This window comes from Oryctolagus cuniculus, chromosome X (genome assembly GCF_051225735.1).
Source record: "Oryctolagus cuniculus isolate XC-2025 breed Fujian yellow rabbit chromosome X, ASM5122573v1, whole genome shotgun sequence".
Classification (NCBI taxonomy): Eukaryota; Metazoa; Chordata; class Mammalia; order Lagomorpha; family Leporidae; genus Oryctolagus; species Oryctolagus cuniculus.
Genome location: NC_142888.1, coordinates 14856773 through 14878226, shown reverse-complemented (window position 1 = coordinate 14878226; position 21454 = coordinate 14856773). Strand labels below are relative to the sequence as shown.

The following is a 21454-nucleotide window of genomic DNA, read 5'->3' as shown; positions in this document are numbered from 1 at the left end:
TGCTGAAGGGTCTCAAAAATGACTGCTCATCATAAAGGTTAAGTCAACCTCAAAGTTGGTCTAGGAAGTTAAAATATGGATATACCATAAGGTGTTAATAGGATAAATCAGGGGCCAATGTTGTGGCATGGAGATTTAAGATATTATGTGTGATAATGGCATCCCATGTCCCAGTGCTGATTCAAGCCCCGGCTACTCCATTTCCAATTCAGCTTCCTGCTAATGTGTACCCTGGAAGGCAGTAGAGGATGGCTCCAATGCTTGAGTCTCTGCCACCTACACAGGAGACAAGGATGGAATTTCAGGCCCCTGGCCTTGACTTGACCCATATCTGACTACTGGCATTTAGGGAGTGAACAAACACATGGAGAGTATCTCTTGCACTCCTTCTGTCTTGCAAATGAATAGATAAATAAGTCTTTGAAAACCAGTGCAAGTCAATAAAGTGTATGTTTCATGTACAATGTTTATATAAAAATATATTATCAAATATATATAAATATAAACACACAAATATTGTGCTGTATTTAAAATAATGTTCTCCAAGTCAAATATCTTCACAGGTATTTTGTGTACCATTCATCATAGATATAGCCAGATTATTTGTTAAAAAATAAATACTCTTGAGTTAAAAAATTCAGTACTTTTTTTTGATAAGAAAAGCAATCTAGGCCGAATGTTCCTCCAATACAATTGTGTAGTTACAGGACTCATATAAGGTCTTGGACAGAACCTGTCTTGTAAATATAGTTTCCTCATACAGTCCCTTTTTTTGCTATAGATTTCATAGGTGCAGAGATCTTGTTTGTTTTACTTTTGTACTGTATTTCCAGAGGTAAGCACTGGTCGATAGTAGCAACTCCATAAATAATGCATTTATTAAACTATTTAAAGGTAAGCTACAGAAAAATATGGATATTTTTAGTTTTTCCTAAGTTCACTAATCTCCTATTTCCAAGTAAAATATGTCAACCCTGAGGAGATGGCCAAAAATGACAGAACCTTTTTTAAAAATGGAAAGGACAAATATATTATTTGCATCTGGCAAATTAAATAAGAACCTATTCTCTGAATGCTATACTTTGTTAAGCATACTAGTGAACTTACCAGTCAGCCAATAAATTTATGGAGAGATTTGGATGACAGTCAATATTAGTGATTTGTACCTGTAAGTACACAGCTATTCTCCCTCAACATTTCTCCAGCTTTTGTCTTTCCATGATAGAACACATTATCAATACTCAGAGAAGCTGAAGTTCAAATGTCATTTTTCATTAAATCTATGTCACTCACTTCAGAGTTTTATCAATTTAGACTATTTATAAAGAAGTAATTCTTTAAGATTTATTTATTTATTTGAAAGGTGTAGTTACAGAAAGGGAGAGAGAAAGGGAGAGAGATAAGTCTTCCAACAGCTGGTTTACTCCTCTAATGGCAATGGTCGGGGCTGGGCCAGGCTGAAACCAGGAACTAGGAGTTCATCTTGGTCTCCCTTATGGGTGCAGGAGCCTAAGAACTTGGGCCATCTTCTGCTGGTTTCCCAGGTGCATTAGCAGGGAACTGGATGGAAAGTCGAGCAGCTGGAACTGAACCAGGACCCTGTCGGCATTGCAGGTAGCGGCTTAACCCACTACACCACAGTGCTGGACCCAAGCAGTAGTTCTTTAGATAGCCATGCATTTACAAGAAAATTGCATTCAAAGCAGCATAATGCAATCAATTAATGTTGACTACTTATCATCAGAAAGTCAACATGATTATTCAAAGTTATGTTTTCAATTTGTGAGGATTTATTTACCTAAAATATGTATTATCATATATTCAAACGTTCAAGACTCTGAACTTTTGCTGGTATATTTTTCCCATGAAATGGCACCACAATAATAATTTATCCTCTTGAGCTTAAAGAATGAAATGTTGTTCTGCAACAGGGGAAGGAAAAATAAATGATACAAGAAGTTATGAAGTTTGAAGACAGTGATTTATGTATGTATCAAAGCAACAATAAATGACATATTCTAAAACCTGCACGGATAGTCCAACATGAGGGGCGAGTAATTTCTGTAATATTGGAATAACACTCCGATCACTGTGCCGCCACTATAGTAAACACCTTCAAGGAAAGCTAAGCAAGCACTCGTGCTCTCCCGCCGCTCAGTGGTGATGCCTGATCACAGTGCCTGTCAAGGTGACAGCCTCACAGCAGCGTCTAAACACCCTCGCAGTTTGTTGGCATTTTTGATAGTACAAATCATATGTGTCCTTAACTTCTTTTACATACTGTCTTTCCCCCATAGCATTCTGTTAGTGTATGCTGGTAGTTGTCATTTTACTTTGTGTTTTATGCAACTGTGCAGTGTTCTCTCCTAGCCTCCTACTACCACATAGGTGACAGTGAAAACACTTGTTGCATTTTCACTTACAATAGAGACCAAATAAAAGACATTTCAACAGAATTATCCTGCCCTATATCAAGTTCTCATTAGTCTCACAAAAGCACTTTTAATACCAGTAAGGTGCTCAGTTCTATCAGATACTGAGTTAATTGCTTCCAGGAATTCCATAAACATGCTAAAGGCTAGGTTCTACAACTGCATGGTTTGGAAAGTTGCAATGGAACTTATCTTCCTGGAAGCTTTTAGAAGACAGAAACCTTGGCATACAAATCTTCATATCCTTCATAATATTTGGCACAATACTTCTCAGTTAATACAGATATAATCAATGAATTCACAAATTCACAAAAAGTATGTTTCATAAAATACACTTGATCTATCCAACATAGCTGTGATAGGTATTTCAAAGTAATTCAAAGGCTGTGCTAGAAAGCGTTTCCTAAGGTTAGAAAAAGTCTCCCAAAGGAAAAAATTGGAAGGCAATCATTTATGTCAAGTTGACTGACATTTTTATTCTTCAAAATATGTGTTAAATCAGCATATCCACGTACAGTATAAGATTATGGTAATACAATTATTGACATATTCTATGTAGAAAATACATAGGGCAGGATTTAATATGCTCAAATCTGAGTAAAATGTGTTTTCTGTCATCTGGGTAGTAGTAAGAGGATAGAAGAGAATACTACATTATTGAATAAAATTCAAAGTAAAGGAAAATGATGCCCACTAGGATACACTAAGAAAATGCTATCTGGGAAGGGCAGTATTTAAAAGAAGTCAAATATGCATAGGGTTTGTAGTATCAAAAATTCTTAATATATGATGTTAATTCAAAGATGTTATTGAGATATGGATCTTGAAGAATGACTAGAAATTCTGACAACAGATGCCAAAGAATAGCTTTCAGGCACCAAAGCAAAGGTATAGCAATGGGACATAATGAAGCATATTGAAGGGACATAAAATTAAGGGGGAAACCTGGAGATAATCTTGGAACATAATTTGTCTACATTGTTTGAGCATCTAAATGATCTAGATGATCAAAATGGTAAAGATTTTTTCTTTTAAAAATTATTTTCATTGTATATACTTATGATTAACAGTGTGATAATTTGATGCATGAATTCAATGAGTAATGATGACACCAGGATACTCTGCAAGGTAATTTATATGTGTGTGTGTGTGTGTGTGTGTATTTTGACAGGCAGAGTGGACAGTGAGAGAGAGACAGAGAGAAAGGTCTTCCTTTGCCGTTGGTTCACGCACTGCGCTGATCCGAAGCCAGGAGCCAGGTACTTATCCTGGTCTCCCATGGGGTGCAGGGCCCAAGTACTTGGGCCATCTTCCACTGCGCTCCCTGGCCACAGCAGAGAGCTGGCCTGGAAGAGGGGCAACCGGACAGAATCCGGTGCCCTGACTGGGACTAGAACCCGGTGTGCCAGTGCCGCAAGGCGGAGGATTAGCTTAGTGAGCTGCGGCGCTGGCCGGTAATTTATATTTTTTATACAGGCAGAGGATTCTAGTAAGACAGCAGAAGAAAATACAGGAGAGATTTGATGGCGGAAACCTTACTAGAGTAGGCAGAGTACTGCCTCTCCAAGTGCCTGAACATACTGCCTCACTTAGGAAAAGGGACTTAGCAGATGCAATTGAGTTAAGGACCTTGAGAGGGAAAAATTACCTGGAATATTCTAGTGCATCCAATGAGATCACAGGGGTCTCCGTAAGAGGCAGACCAGAAGGCCGTAGTCATAAAAGGAGATGTGATGACATAAACAGAGTTTCAAATTATGTACTCTGAAGATGGAGGAAGGGGCCATGGGGCAAGGAATGCAGGAAGCCTTTAAAAGCTGAGAAAGGCAAGAAAATGTATTTTCCCCTAAAGTCTCCAAAAGGAATACAGATCATTGGAAAACTTAGTATTAGCTCATATGACCCACTTTGGACCCTGGCCTCCAGAGACGTAAGATAATAAATACATATTGTTTTAAGCTGCTGAGTTAATGGTAACCTGTTACAGTAACATTATGAAATGAATGTACTAAAATTACTCATACTTAGGCTGGTGGAAGGAAGAATTAGAGCCAAAGAAAGAAAAAAGATGAAACTATTAGAAAAATCAAAAGCCAAACTGGTGACTGAGGTATCATGTAGGTATCATAAACAGGGAGCTGATGAATAGTTGAAATCAAAGAGAGATCAAGGAGAATAAGATCTGAGTAAATTAGTCAATTTAAGAGCTGGAAAATCATTGGCGATCTTTACATCATCAATCACAGAAGTTACACCGATGTGTAACAGAAGTTACATGTGATGACATGTTTTGTCATCACATTTATTAAATAAATGCAACAAGACATCCAAGAAAACAGTCAAAGGCAACTTAACGAAACTAAAGCCACTGAAATGTAACAACTAAGGAAGAACATGGACAGCACGTCAACGGACCATGGAAATCTCAAGAGACTGCATGAGCTAGGCTGCAGAAAATCAAGTCCAATGGAAGAGAAAATTGCTACAAGGAAGTTCCTGGTTCATGTTTCCTGCCGTAAGTACGGACTGCTGTAAAACTCCAAGTTAAAAGGGAAATTTGAGACAGTCCTAGCATGAAAACAGCAGCTGAATAATATGTCCGAGTCGGCTGAAGTCAAAGATGTAATACCACAAAAGTAACAGAAATCAGTGCAGGTGGTATTACACCAAGATGCTGGGTCCTGGTGACGTCTTATCATCCAATTATGACCTTGGTCGCGCCCTGTCCACCCCTTTGCCATATCTGTTCTTCTGAAACAAGACATAGCTGATCAGGGTATTCTCCAAGGTTGTTTGGTGCTAAGCTCCTTTAACATTTTCATGTCGTCTCTCTACCAACTACCTCCCATAAGTTTTCTGACTCCTAAATTAATAAAATTGCCCCTGGCAAGATCTTCCCAAAATAAAAGAGGAAATCTTGACCTAAGAGGGAAGACAGGAAAAATCATTTGAAGATGAGAGTGCTGCATATAAGGAATTGCCTTAGGGACAACAGGAGTGTGTCAGGAATAAGACAGCTCCTTGCATTATGCAACAGTCTAACGCAGGGGCCAGCAATCTTATGTTATTGAGGGTCAGACAGTAAATATTTCAGAATTTACAGGCAACAAGCAGTCTGTCATTTACTTTTTTTGATTTCTTTTTGTTTCAATGACCCTTTAAAAATGTAAAAGCCATTCTTAACTGTGGGCTGCAAAAAAATAGACTACAGGCCATAATCGCGCCACAAGCTACAGTCTGCTAACCCCTGGTACAATAGGTCGTTATCACTGAGTACACAGAGAACTATCACAAAATTGAGTCTAAGTGATTTAAAGAGTTTAAGGAAAATGCAGGCAAGGTCCTATGAGACCACATGAGATCTTTCCTGGGGGAGTGCTTCAATATGTACAATGAGGAGCTGCTGTAGGAAACCCTTTCTGTGCACTTGTCCCTATTTCCCAGATGAATCCTGTATCATCCCAGAACAAACAAAATGGGTGGAGGCAAGGGAAGGAAGACAACAGACCCAACAGAGGAATAAAGGTGCAGACGTAACGCCTTCCCAACTTCTGGCTCTTTGATTACTGCCTAGAGCCTTTGTCTTCGCACAGAGCAACAGTGGTTTTTCTACTTACTACTTGTTGGAATCTTTATTTAGCGGAGGCTTAAGCTGGTGATTATAAAGTAAACTCAAAGTATGTCATTGTAAACATTAAAAGAAAATAAGAAAAGAAGGAGGAGGGATGGTGGGAGTGAGGGAAGGAGGGTGAGGTATCATTATGCTCTTGAAACCACATATATGAAATACAAGAAATCTGTTCCCTTTTTGTAAATAAAATAAAAATAAAAATAAAAACACCTGGCTAAACCTATGAACTGTACTTAAAGCCAACCCTACCTGGGGCTAGGCCAGGCTGAAGTCAGGAGCGCTGACCTCAACCAGCATCTCCCACAGGGGTAGCTGGGACTGAAACAGAAGCTCCAGTATGGGATGAGGGCATCCAAAGTGGTGGCTTAATCCACTGAGTCACATGCTAACTGGTGCAATGCAAACGAGGTGTCTCCTTCCATCATTAAACTTACCCAATTCCTGACCCTCGCTCCTTGGCACATGTCATCTTCAGGCATGCAACTCATCTGTCAGCTTATCCCAGAGCTTAAGAAAGCTAGGGGTATGATGAGACTTAGAGATAAAGTGAAACTAGAGAATTCATAGTAATAGCATTTGCTAAGACAAAAGTTTGTTTGCCTAGGCAAAATGTGTTGAGACAAAATAACTCGCATAGAAATATACTCCTTTCTTAGACATGCCTGGATTTCTGTGTACATTTCTACTACTGCTTAAATGGCATTGGTACTCTGAGAAATTTCTTTCAGAAACCTAATGGACTTTGCCATTTCAGAGATTAATATTAGAACTGCAAAGTTCTGCTGCAGGATAAATAACAGCCCCTCAATCATGCTTGCATTCTAATCGCCAGAGCCTGAAAATGTTGCAATGACTAGATATTCTCCATTGAAAAAACAAGACCTGGGAATAAATGCCTCAACTGTTCATAAATACACCCTGCAAACAATACAAAGTACAAGGGAATGTCAACAACTTCTATATGTACACTGCCATATGTATTAATTATGACTAAATTCAAGTAAACATCGAACCTTTCCCATTTAGTTTTCAATGAGGTTAAAATATCTCAACTAATAGCATGTTCAGGTTTTTTTTAAAGGTAAGACATGAATTTTGGTCATATTTCTCTTTTTAATGCTTGACTGAATGCCTCTCTGCCCCTTGACAGCTTCAAGTGTTAGGATTTTGTGCTGATTACACATCGCCTATTTTCAAGTCAGCATCATCACGATCACTCTGTACTCTCTACTCTAGCACAAGGGGAAACCTGTAACTACATTTTCTAGAATTCTTTTCCATGTGTGTTCCAGGATTGTTTCAGCATTTTAACTTTCCTTGAGGCTTTGAGAAGAAAGGTAGGTCATTAATCTCCGAGGGCAGCTGTACCAAAATCAGACGGCAGCCACAGGGTCTGCAGCAGCTCCCGAGAGCAGTCTGAGTACCTCCTGTGAATCACTCACTCTGGTGCACGTATAGCCAGTAATGGCTTCTGTCTACCCAATGTTCTGATTTTCTGAACTCAAACATTAACTTCCCTGGCCTCTCGGTCTTCACTTTTTCTAATGTTTTTGTGATCCTCCAATTCCCTGAATTGAAACTCCTAACTTAGAAAACCTGGAGTGACTTCTGCTTTCCCGACAAAACCCTAATGTGAACATTTACTGTTTCTATTGGCCCTGGAAAAGCAGGTGTCATTGCTGTTTGAATAAAACTACAGCTGGATCAAGCTGTCACTGGTATCATCCAGCAATGCACCAAATGATGTATGTCATTAACACTTATGCAAGTGTGGCAGGCATTGTGGCATCACAGGGTAAGCTGCTACTTGGGATAGGCACATCCCAAATCCAAGTGCCTGTTTGAGTTCCGGTTCCTCCTCTTCCAATACACCTTCCTGCTAACGCATCTTGGGAAGCAGGAAATGGTGGCTTAAGTGCTTGGGTCCCTGTCATCCACATGGGAGGCCCAGATAAAGTTCTAGACTCCTGATTTCAGATCGAACCAGCCCTGGCCATTACGAATATTTGAGGAGTGGGCCAGCAGATGGGAGATTGCCTTCCTCCCCTGGCGCCTTGCTCTGCCTTTCAAGTAGATGAAATAAAAAATGTTTTAAAAATGTAAAAGTGTGAGGCCAGCGCTGTGGCGCAGAGGGTTAAAGCCCTGGCCTGAAGCACCGGCATCCCATACGGGTGCCAGTTCTACTCCCGGCTACTCTTCTTCCAATCCAGCTCTCTGCTATGGCCTGGGATAGCACCTGCACCCATGTGGGAGACCCGGAAGAAGCTCCTGGCTCCTGGCTCCGGATCAGTGCAGCTCCAGCCATTGCAGCCATCTAGGGAGTAAACCAGCAGATGGAAGACCTCTCTCTCTGTCTCTACCTCTCTCTGTAACTATGTCTTTCAAATAAATAAATAAATCTTTAAAAAAAGGTAAAGGTGTATTTATATAAATAAGATATTAAATAATTATCTACATTGTGCAACCAATTAGCTGCTTGCTTTCAAATCAGTCATTTCATTGCAGACATGCTTTTCTTGATTTGTAAACCAGTGTTACAGAACACCCCCCAAAATGGGTCCCCTTGCAAGCCAAATACTGGCATTGGAGTGATGGAAAAAAAGTAGTTTATTTGAAAATACATAGAGCAAGGTGTCAGTCAGCAATCAAATTCCCTAAGGGATCAAAGGGCAGTGACTTAGAAATTTGGGGTATGTGATCACCTCATGGCTTTTGACTGGTCAATGATCAAGGTCATTTTCTTTTTCTTAAAGGCAAAAGTAGGCTGAGGTCTGTCTGGGGTCTATGAGTAGACTGGTTATTATTTCGCTTGATCAAGATCTGTGAGTCCCTGAGAAGTTCTCAGATTAGAGACTGGCATTGAGATATTTGCTACAAAGGCAATCTCAGTCTTTCAAATTCAGGGGCTTGTGAATCTGACCATACCCTTGTGCTACTCCCTTAATTGACTGAATTACTCTTTTGCAAAAAGTTCACTTGGAATCATCAGAGGGACTGCAATGTAACTGTTAACCAAGGGAGAGATACTGGTGCCTGAGAAAGTACACATCAAAGGTATTATGAGTGGGTAGGGACTCAGCTTCAGGAACAGGCATATTATCTCAAGAGTCATTTCCAGAATTAATTATCAAAACTGTGTCAGTGACAAAATCCTCTGATTCCACAGGGGAGCAAAACATCCATTTGGGCAAAATAAAAGTGCAACTCTGAAGCGGTTTTCATATATCTGCTAGATTTTCTTGTTTCATTTTTATACTGAGAATATAGCAGGATAATTTGTGCAGTTAGTGTTTTATGGAATAAACTACAGACTATTCTCTGATAAGGTACCTTAATTCCATCAAATGCATTTTCATTTCTAAATATAGATTATATGTCACTATGTTTATTCATTAAATCAAGTGGCAAAAATAGAGCAAAAGTTCTTCATTCATGGGAAGAAAAACCAAGAAATAAAAAATTAATTAAAGAAAGTATAACTTAGCCCTTTCCCTAGTATAATTAGAAAAGAATGTACACAGTTCTTACTATTACATATATATATATATATATATATACCAGTACATACACAAAGCTTGATAATAGCTATATTCAATTTTGTCTCTGAAGCTTATCCCTTAATAAGTAACTCTACATCCTGGATTCCTGCACAATTCTTGTGGTATACAGTTTTATTATTTTTCACAGAGATGATTCACAATCTGTGTAACTGAATGGGATTTTAAATACTTGCAGGAATTTCATAAATGCTTACGATTAAGAAAATCTCTTCTCAGTTATGAGCTGTTGTATTTTATTACAAAATTTAGACTTCATAAAATAGGTGTCTGGCTTAAACTATACTTGAGTTTACCATAAAAGTGTATATATTTGTTTTAGCCAGTTCAGTTGCATAAGCATAGGCAAATATTGCTACTTTTTTTTTATAGTGAGTTTTTTTTGTTTTGTTTTGTTTTTGTTTTTTTTTTTAACTTTTATTTAATGCATATAAATTTCCAAAGTACGACTTATGGATTACAATGGCTTTCCCCCCATACCGTCCCTCCCACCCACAACCCTCCCCTTTCCCACTCCCTCTCCCCTTCCATTCACATCAAGATTCATTTTCGATTATCTTAATATACAGAAGATCAGCTTAGTATACATTAAGTATGGATTTCAACAGTTTGCTCCCACACAGAAACATAAAGTGAAAAATAATAGATGATTTTTTTAAATGATGATGAAATCAGAGCAGACCTATTGTCATAAATATTGCTACTTTTATAACATAGTCTACAGGACATTTTTAACTACAATATAATTTACTACAAATAATTCAGTAAATGAAAAAAGTACAATAAACAATTTAATTTGTTCCTAGAGTAGGCGTGGCACATGCCATATTGCAGGTCCTGGTTCAAGTTCAAGCTACTCCACTTCCAATCCAGCTTCCTGCCTCCTGGGAGGCAGTATATGATGGCTACTGCCACTCACATAAGGTGACCTAGATAACGCTGCAGACTGAGTTGAAGTTCCTGGTTCCTGGATTTGGCTCGGCACAGTCTCTGTTTTGTGCACATTTGGGAGTAAACCAGCAAATACAAGATCTCTGTCTCTGTCTCTGTCTCTGTCTCTCTCTCCCTCCTCCTCCACCCTTCTTTCTGCCTCTGTCTTTGTCACTACATTTCAAATGAATAAATCTTTAAAACATTAATTCGTTCCCGATCATATCTTATATGCAACGGACAAACACATGCATACAATTTGAGAAGCATTTTTACTTACTTGACATATCAAGATTCACTAAAAATTTTCTATGGATAAAGGATCCTAAAATTCAAGTGTTTTTGTTATCTCATATTCAACTATAATTTTCTAAGTGATTTGTTATTTTTATAGTTTAATATATGACCAGTTTCAAGATAATGAGCATGTCCAGACCTACTTGGGGAGGTAGGAGTACTGACTACAAAGCACAGATAGGCACAAACACGGTAGCATGCTGCCATGTTTCTTGAAAAGCTTCTGCAGCTTAGGGGTATACACCCAGGTGCTAGGTGAGTACAACTGGGTGTCTAGTTTGAAAATACTACAGGTCTTTGACATAAATGCCATGGGAGCTATGAATGTACTGCAAATATTTCACAAATACTTGTTCTACAACATCTCAGAGAGTACTAGAGAAACCAGAGGGTACAGGAGAACAATAGAAGCTCAGAAGCTACAGGTCATACTCAAGGTAACAGTCAGAAGAGAAATCATAAGAAATGTAGTCAGGGCGGCGCTGTGGTCTAGAGGGCCAGGCCTCTGCCTGCCATGCCAGCGGCCCTTATGGGCGCCAATTCGAGTCCCAGTTGTTCCACTTCCTATCCAGTTCCCTGCTAACGTGCCTGGGAAGGCAGCAGAGGATGAGCCAAAGTACTGGAGCCCCTGTACCCACGAGGGAGATCTGGGGGAAGCTCCTGGCTTCAGCCTGACCCTTGGTCATTGCGGCCACTTGGGGAGTGTACTAGAGGATAGAAGATCTCTCTCTTCTCTCTCTTCTCTCTCTCCCTCTCTCCCTCTCTCTGTCTTTCCTTCACTCCATCTCTGCCTTTGAAATAAATATATCAATCTTAAAAAAAAGAAAAGTAGTTTTATTTTGCCTAGGTACCTAAATGTAAAATCTAAAATCATATAAAATTCCAAGAAACTGTTGAAAATTAACTTATTTTACCTATAGAAATTTTTATATCAAGTTATAACTCATTAGGTCTAAATCACAGGATGAACAATAAACGTCAATTAGGACTCAGGAGTTTTCATGCCTTAATCAGATTTCAGAGTCCAAGGTGAAAGCAATTTAATGTATTATGATCCTCCATTCTTCTATAGAAAACCAATGCAATACATGAAAAAATTATTATAAACTACTCAATTGGTGAATTTTTTTACAGAAATCTGCTTATTCTTACTGCCATTTTTATAATATAGTATACTTACATTTTTTATTTACTAAATATTTATTAATTTGAAAGGCAGAGTGACAGAGAGGGGCGGACATGCAGAGAAAAAGATCTTCAATCTATTGGTTCACTCCCCAAATAGTTAGGACTGCTAGGGCTGGGCTAGGCAGAAGCCAGGAGCCCTGCACTACAACCTGGTCTTCTACGTGGGTGGCAGTAGCCCAAATATGTGGGCCATTTTCTGCTGCTTTCCCAGGTGCATTAGCAAGGAGCTGGACTGGAAGCCGAGCAGCCAGGACTTGAACAGGTGCTCTGATAAGGGATGCTGGCATCGTGAGAGGCATCTTAACACATTGCACCACAAAGTCAGATCTCTTACGCTGTATATTAACCAGTGTCTTTGTATGCTCTTAATTTGGTTATGCCATGAACAAATATAAGTTCACACACTCCTATCAGGTCTGAAACCATTGTTTGCTCAATACTATTTAACACTACTCCTTTAAAATGGAGACTCTTCAGGTTTAATGTCCAGAAAATGCCTGACCAAAACAACAATCCACATTCTTGAATTTTTTGTAAATTCAAAGTTATATTTTCAAGGGGGTTCTAAGCAGATAAAGTTTTCTGTCACAAACTTTCCAACCACCTCTCACAAAACCCAATATTAGGCTTTCTGGCATGACTAAGCGATACTGCTGGCATCATGATTTATCTTCCTACTATGTGACTTGTAATTTAGGTGTCAGCAGTTGAAATCATGATCAAAAGTTAAAAGGTGCCTAGAGCTTTCAGACAGTCATGATAATTATATACATTACTAAACTACTCAATCATATTCAGATCAACAATTCTTTCACCATTTACAAGTCTGATGATCTTAAACTCTCCCCACCAGAAGAGAAAAGTGCTTGCCAGTAAATGACATGTCCATCATTTAGCTCTGCGTCAGGTCAACATTACAGAAAAGTCCTATTTGAGAGGTGGCTTAGCCAAACCCAGCTGATGAAAATTAATTATTTAGCTTTCCTTTCGGCCGGAGCTGCCATCTTCCAGTAATTCGCCAAGATGACGAACACAAAGGGAAAGAGGCGAGGTACCCGGTACATGTTCTCCAGGCCTTTCAGAAAACATGGAGTAGTTCCTTTGGCCACATACATGCGCATTTACAAGAAAGGTGACATTGTGGACACCAAGGGAATGGGTACTGTTCAAAAAGGAATGCCCCATAAATATTACCATGGCAAAACTGGAAGAGTCTACAATGTTACCCAGCACGCTGTTGGCATTGTTGTAAACAAACAAGCGAAGGGCAAGATTCTTGCCAAGAGAATAAATGTGTGTATTGAACACATTAAGCACTCTAAGAGCAGGGATAGCTTCTTAAAACGTGTGAAGGAAAATGATCAGAAAAAGAAGGAAGCCCAAGAGAAGGGTGCCTGGGTTCAACTAAAGCATCAGCCTGCGCCACCCAGAGCCCACTTTGTCAGAACCAATGGAAAGGGGCATGGGCTGCTGGAACCCATTCCTTATGAATTCGTGCCATAATAAGTGTAAAGTAAATAAATAAGAAATAATTGAAAATAATTATTTATCTCCTTGTCTTTACCCTAAGATAAAGTCATGAGTAACATCCATCTAGAACAAAATGCACAGTGCTTAGAAAAGATATTCAAAACAGTTTCCAAAATGGACTCCAACCCTTTCCCAGCATGTGAATTCTGGCTGAAGACAATGTTTCGTGCTTCACAGCAGATGTTTCCATTTACTTATCCTATGCTGGTTGTATTACTGGAACAACTGGTTTAGAGACGTCTCTAAGCACATTATACTGTATGCGCATTCTGCTAATGATCGCCTGTCAGTGGTGTTCTAAGAGATCATGGCAACCTGTTGTTCTCCTAGCATGGTGGCTTTTAAACATTCTCCCCCCACCCATCATCTGGCAAGGTCTGCCTGAAATATGCAGAGTCATTGCAAATAAACCAATATTGGGAGTTCATGGCTATTGACCCCTAGATTTTATTGTGTGAAATCCAATATCTGAGGTCTTAGAAGTGGTAGAGTGGGAAGGCATTGGGTCCCAAGAAATATTTGCTTGTTTTGCTGTGTCTGCCTTATACAATTGTTACTTACACGCATTTCCAGAAATACCATTGAATATGTATATATATTTGCACAGAAAGAATGGCGGGGGCCAGTGCTGTGGCACAAAGGGTTAATGCCCTGGCCTGAGGTGCTGGCATCCTATGTGGGTGCAGGTTCAAGACCCAGCTACTCCACTTCCAATCCAGCTCTCTGCTGTGGCGTGAGAAAACAGTGGAGGATGGCCCAGTTCCTTGGGCCTCTGTACCTGCATGGGAGACCCAGAAGAAGCTCCTGGCTCCTGGCTTCAGATCAGCACAGCTCCACTGTTGTGGCCAATTGGGGGAGGGGGTGAACCAGCAGATGGAAGACCTCTGTCTGTCTGTCTGTCTCTTTCTCTCGCTCTCTCTCTCTCTCTCTGCCTCTCCTCTCTCTGTGTAACTCTGACTTTCAAATAAATAAATCTTAAAAAAAAAGAATGAATGGTGATCCATTTATCATAATTCCAAATAAGAGGGTTTAAGTTTCATGAAGTTGTCTGATCAAATTCCATATATATGTAATTGAATAAATACTCTACATCAGAATTATTCACATGTTATAGAAGGACAACCAATTTGGCTTAAAGAAAGAAATTATAATATCACAACTCCAGTCATTGCTAAGCCTATGTAGCATCTATGATCAAAGGTGAGGAAGACTTTCTTGGACTTCATTAAATCATACCAAGTACAGCATGTCCTTAGTCGTATACAAAGTCAATGTTAGACACTATACCATTTACTTGATAAGGGTCTTCAGAATGTCATTTCCAGGATTATGAAAGCATGGGGAGATTTGATAACAAAAGATAGGATCCAAGAGAGGAAAATATAGCTGCATGATCTTGGCTCCATATCTACTTTATTACCAGAGCAACTCTGTAAACTAAAACTAAAAGATGATATAGGGTTGGTCCTGGCCTAGATGCTCTTCCATGTGGCTGGTTCCTGGTGTTTGGTAAGAGCCCAGATTTACCTCTCTCTTTTAATAAAGCTCTCACTCTCCTATGCATCTTTTGCACTAAATAAAGCTTAAAATGTACCATGCTGCCTCGTTTATCTGTGCCAGTATTTAGAATTCTTCTCTAAATATTAGACAAGAACCCTCTCGGGCTTATTAATAGTGGGGATTTATTAATAATCATATGGTGAAATTGTATGGCACCCCAAATTCTGGTTGCACATGTGGTACCCCAGATAGCACTTCTGGGGAACTTTAAGGGGCCACATTTTATATAAATTGTAGGGGGTCATGTCCGATTTCAGAAGCACCTGGCTCCTGGCTTTGGATCAGCACAGCTCCGGCTGTTGTAGCCATTTGGGGAGTGAACCAGTGGAAGGAAGATCTTTATCTCTGTCTCTTCCTCTCACTGTCTTTAACTCTCTCTCTCAAATAAATAAATAAATAATTTTTAAAAATCTTTCTTTTAAACATTTAAAAATAATAATAAATAAATACAAATTCAAATGGAGGCCAGCGCCACAGCTCACTAGGCTAATCCTCTGCCTACGGCGCTGGCACCCCGGGTTCTAGTCCCGGTTGGGGCGCTGGATTCTGTCCTGGTTGCCCCTCTTCCTAGCCAGCTCTCTGCTGTGGCCCAGGAGTGCAGTGGAGGATGGCCCAGGTCTTTGGGCCCTGCACCCGCATGGGAGACCAGGAGAAGCACCTGGCTCCTGGCTTCGGATCAGCGCAGCACCGGCTGTAGCGGCCATTTGGGGGGTGAACCAACGGAAAAAGGAGGACCTTTCTCTCTCTCTCTCTCTCTCTCACTAACTCTGCCTGTCAAAAAATATATAAAAAAATCAATTGGAAAACTATTTTTTCTCTATTTTCAATAATTTGGTTAAAACTCTGTCTTAAACATGAGAAAAGGCAAATAAAATTCTGGTTTGAATATCAAATCTATAATTTATAAATGAAAACATGGAAGTAGTGTCCTAAGAACAAATTCTGTGAAGGTACCATGGATACAAGTTCTAACTTTAGTTAGATAGTGAGATACAGGCTGCAGGATTCCAGTGTTACATCCTATCATTGATACTGGCACCAGTGGCACAGATGGAATTCTGATTAACGAACATGTTCATGAATCAGCTGGCTCTCAGAGGTCTGATGAGTAGACAACAAAAGTTTGGTACCAATGTAAAGGATTCAGGATACAAACAAGGCAAATGACTATATAGATGAGGATTTGACAACTATGCCCGCAGATCTGAAGGGGTTTACTGGCTTCAGTAACCTTTATCATGTGCTAAGAGTCTATTATTTCAAGGATGGGATTCTATAAATTGCTTTGAGTTATTTTTGTGATTTTGGTGAGATAACATTTGGTGGCAACTTTATCCATTTCCACAAAATATAAAATTAAGCAATATTTGGAAATTTCAGTTCAGAGTCAGCATCTCAAACAAGATTTTGTGTAATAAAATGCCATCATAAATTCTCTAAGTAATGTTCAAGGCCATGTAATTGGTTTCATAAATGTCACATTTACATAGAGTTTTGAGGAAAGGGAAGGAGAAAGGAAATTAGTATTTTGATAGTATACTGTTATGTGTACCAAACAAAATATATATATGTTATATCTCATTTAATCCTTACCACCATTATAATAAGTTAGGACAAATAGCCACAATCTATTCAGGGTGGAAATGGATATTCTAGCATATTAAACTTCTTATCCAAACTTATCCAGACTGTGGAAAAGTAATAAAATCAGTTTTTACATTTGAAACAGATACATGAAACAAAACACATACACACACACACACAATACACACACCAATGAAACAAGCACACAACAATGTCAAAAAATGTCCCATATAGCATCCTAGTGCCTAATACAACATGTCTTGCTTGCTTTAACCAAAAATTTATAAGTCATGGCAAGTATAAAGAAAAAACCCAGTCTAAAGGCACAAATCAGTGATGAGAAGTGGATTCAGAATATGACACATGTCAGAATTATCACACAGAAAATTTAACAGGACTATGATTAATATATTAAGGGATCTGATAGAAAAAGTAGATGAGAGAAATAACAGATGAGTAATGTATGCCCTAATAAATAATCAAGTGCTAGAAATGATAAACACTACAAGAGAAATGAGAAGTGACATTAACAAGTTCATCACTAGGTTGGATAAAGGCAATGAAACAATCGTGTTAAGTGACATTTTCTTAGGCAGATGCAAAATGATATAGGTCAGAAACCTGGCTCTACAAAAAGAAAGGGCATTAGAAAAAGAACAAATAAAGGTAAAATCAAATATTTTATTTTTCCTATTCTTAAATGATCTAAAGGGCTGTTTAAATTAATAATAGCAACATTGATTGTTCTGCCATTGCAAAGAACTTGGTTGCATTGTGTCCAAGTTCTAAAAATTTGTGAAGTATCAAATTTAAAAGTGCTGGCTTGTTTATATCTAGTGGGTGAAATTTCAAAATTAAAAAAATCCATGGGGCCAGTGCTCTGGTGTAGTAGGTAAAGCTGCCGCTTTCAGTGCCGGCATCCCATATGAGTGCTGGCATCCCATATGGGCGCCAGCTACTCCACTTCTGATGCAGCTCTCTGCTGTGGCCTGGGAGAGCAGTGGAATATGGTCCAAATCCTTGGGCCCCCGGCCCCAAGTGGGAAACCCAGAAGAAACTTCTGGCTCCTGGCTATGGATTGGTGCACCTTCGGCCACTGCGGCCAATTGGGGAGTGAATCAGCGGATGGAGGACCTCTCTTTTTCTCTGCCTTTCCTTCTCTCTCTGTGCAACTCTTTCAAATAAATAAATAAATATTTTTTTAAAAAATCCATGCTGCATCAAGGGTATTGTTAGCTACTTTGGTGAGATTTACAATGGGATTCAATAGCAAAAGGAAGCAGAGAAAAAAGATATTGAAAATTTGCAGCCTGGTGAACAAGCAAGTAAGGACAGAGTAGAGCAGAGTAGAACCCAGCAACAATAAGGTCTAGACTACACCACCTTCTAAAGAGCAGAGCGGAAATGCTAATGTCAGGACAACTGGAAAAAGATCTCAAAGGCACCTTAGAAATCTCCCAGGCCATTATTCTCACCACAAGCCTAGATACCTAGAAGTAGAAATTAGTTTCAAGGATGGAGTCCAAGGAAATGTCCACAGGTTCTGGATTGTTTGTCTATGGTGAAACAATGCACCACTATGGTACAGTTCAAGAAAGCCCAGGCACAGCCAATGATAGTGGTAGACCTTGATATCCAAATTGTGCTAAGTTTACAAGCATGCAGAATGCTACAGTTAGGGGTCATGTTGGCTTCCATTAGGGTTTTAAAACAAAGCCTGGGAATTCTGGCAAATTGATCTGGCAGATTTCTGCAAGATCAGAACCACTGCATAACCAGCAAAGCTATACCTAGTAGAGCTGCATGTGTGGGGCCACAAGGGGAACCTCAGAAAGGTAAAGTGATGGGGCTAGCGCTGTGGTGTAGAAGGTAAAGCTGCCGCCTGCAGTGCTGGCATCCCATATGGGCACTGTTTTCAGTCCCAGCTGCTCCACTTCCATTCTAGGTCCCTGCTATGGCCTGGGAAAGCAGTAGAAGATGGCCCCAGTCCTTGGGCCCCTAAACCTGAGTGGGAAACCTGGAAGAAGCTCCAGGCTCCTGGCTTCAGATTGGCTCAGCTCCAGCCATTGTGGCCATCTGGGGAGTGAACCAGTAGATGGAAGACCTCTCTCTCTTCTGCCTCTACCTCTCTGTAACTCTGCCTTTCAAATAAATAAATCATTAAAAAAAAAAAAGAAACGTAGAGTGATCAGCAGTATGTCATGCATACCAACATGAGCATGTAGCCACAGACAGCAGCCATGTGGGCAACAATGAGCAAAGTCATTGAGCAATGAGCGGAAGGCACCGGGAACCCACCACTCACCTCAGTTAGAATTTAACATCTGCCCGGTGGGAGTTCAGTCTTGCTTTGGACTAATGATTTCTTTCCACTTATCTATTCCTTCCTGTTGAAATGGAAATAATTACCTTGTGCCTGCCTCATCATGGTACTTGCTTTGATTTTACATGCCCACAACTGCAAAGGATTTGCCTTCAGTCATTCAACTTTGGTGTTCTGAATTAATGCTGGACTAAATTAAGACTTAGGGACTACTGGGGATGGAGTGATTGTATTTTCCATTGTGAAAAGGACATGAATCTTGGGGCTGAATGCTATGATTTGGATATGGTTTCAGTGTGTCCCCCAAGGCTTCAGTTGTTAAAATAGAATCCCTATTGTGAGGTGTTAAAAGAGTAGAAATTTAATCTAAGTATGGTGTTGAGAGGTAGGTTATTGATTAGGATTAGATAAGGTCATTAGTGGAGAGCCCCCATGACTGAATCAATCACTGGTGGCTATATAAGAGGAGGGAAAGAAACCAGAAGACATACGAACATATGCATGTTCTTTCTCATGCCATGTGATACACTATGCTGACTCAGGAATCTGCCAGCAGAAGGCCAGCATCAGACACTGTCGTTCAAAGTTGACCTTCCAGAACTATGAGCTAAAATAAACCTCTTTGCCTTAAAACTTTCCCAGTTTATGATATTGAGATTTTAGCAACAAAAAATGGTCTAATACACTAGGGTAAATTCTAAGAATTTTTTTAAAGGTAGCATAATTGATATGCTAAAAGAGGAGATAAAACAGAATATAAATGTTCAATTAAAACCCAAATAAGAAAAAGAAAGGAAATGAAAACAAAGAACAAATGCATATGTAATAGTTACAAACATGTCCATATCAATCCAGCCATTACAATAATGACATTAAATAAAAATAATCTAAATACACCAGTTGAAAACAAACTGTCAGAATGGATTTTTAAAAAATACGTAAGTGTTTTCTAAAAGAAACCCACCTTAAATAATAATACCCATTATGTTATAAGTAAAAGGATGAAAGAAGATATACCACACTAACATTAATCAAAACAAAGGTCAAAGATTCCTCTTCTGAGATGACATATGAGATCTGTGGGTCACTCCCTAACCAGTGAAACTATTAAAAAGTATTCATGTACCTGGAAATTATTCTAAGGGAATATAGCAAATGAAGGAACATATATTCAAGAAAATATACTAGGGACCAGTGTTGTGGGATAGTTTGTAAAGCCACTGCCTGCAATGTTGCATCCCAGTCCTGGCTGCTCCGCTTTCAATCCAGCTCCCTGTGAATGTACCTGGGAAAGCAGTTGAACATGGTTCAAGTGCTTGGGCCCCTGCACCATGAGGGAGACCTGGACAAAGATCCTGGCCTCTGGCTTCTGGATTCTGGCTTCAGTCTAGACCAGTCCCCAGCACTGCAGACATTTGGGGAATGAACCAGCGGATGGAAGTTCTTTCTCTCTCTCTCTAACTCTGCCTTTCAAATAAATAAAGTACACTTTTTAAAATGTATTTATTAAGCATGGTAGGATAAGCATTGTGGCATTTGAGCAATCACTTGCTCCCTCCCTTCTACAAACCAACCCCTTCAGCTCAGCTGGACAGATACACATTTCAAGTGGTTGTGGCCAAGAAGATAAGAACCTTCTCTCTTTAGCTCCCATTCAATGATTACCATAATGCAGGCAATCAAAATTTCTTATTTTTTTTCAAATTCCAAGCTAAAGAGGTTACACTGCTTGCAAGTGAAAGTTAGAAGCTGAAGCAATTCCCTCTTCTACCCTTCACCTCCCCTCACAGAAGAGAAGCTCTAACCCTGGACAGCAAATCAAGTTTACTGTGGTTCTGAACACTCTCACCCCAACATGTAGGGCAGAGATGCCACTCTGGGAGATGCAAAGTAAGATCAGAAACTAATATATGGGGCTTGGAAAGAAAGCTATTAAATTTTAAAAACATTTATTTATTTGCGTGGGAGTAGGTGAGAGTGAGGGAGAGAGACACGGAAAGGGACAAGCAGAGGAAGAAGGAGAAGGAGAGGTACACTTGCATCCACTGGTTCCCTCCCCCAAAAGCCCATGATGGCCCAGACTGGGCCAGGCCAAAGCCAGGAAATGAAAACTCAACCCAGGTCTTCTACATGTGTGACAGATGTCCAATTACTTGAGTCATCACTGCTACTTGCCAGGATCTGTATTAGCGGGAAGCTGGAATCAGGAGCCAGAGGCAGGCATCAAACCCAAGCACTTTGCTATGGGATGCAGACATCTTAACTACCCGCCTCATTCAAAATTTTTAAATATTTTCATAAAAAATTTAATATTTTACTATTTTTACTATTTGATATTTAATGATGCAATACTAATTTCAAACGATGCAAACTTCAATATCTAGGAAATTATCTGTGATAAAGAGGTACACTGCATAATCAT

At 39.5% G+C, this 21454-nt stretch overlaps 1 protein-coding gene and 1 pseudogene across 1 annotated transcript in view; one reads left to right on the top strand and one right to left on the bottom strand.

Moving 5' to 3' along the window:
- The window catches only part of IL1RAPL1 (interleukin 1 receptor accessory protein like 1), a 1400814-nt gene that overhangs the window by 1133438 nt on the left and 245922 nt on the right, over nt 1-21454 (bottom strand). The window lies entirely within an intron of this gene.
- Nucleotides 13019-13538, top strand: LOC103351806 (large ribosomal subunit protein eL21 pseudogene; annotated as a pseudogene).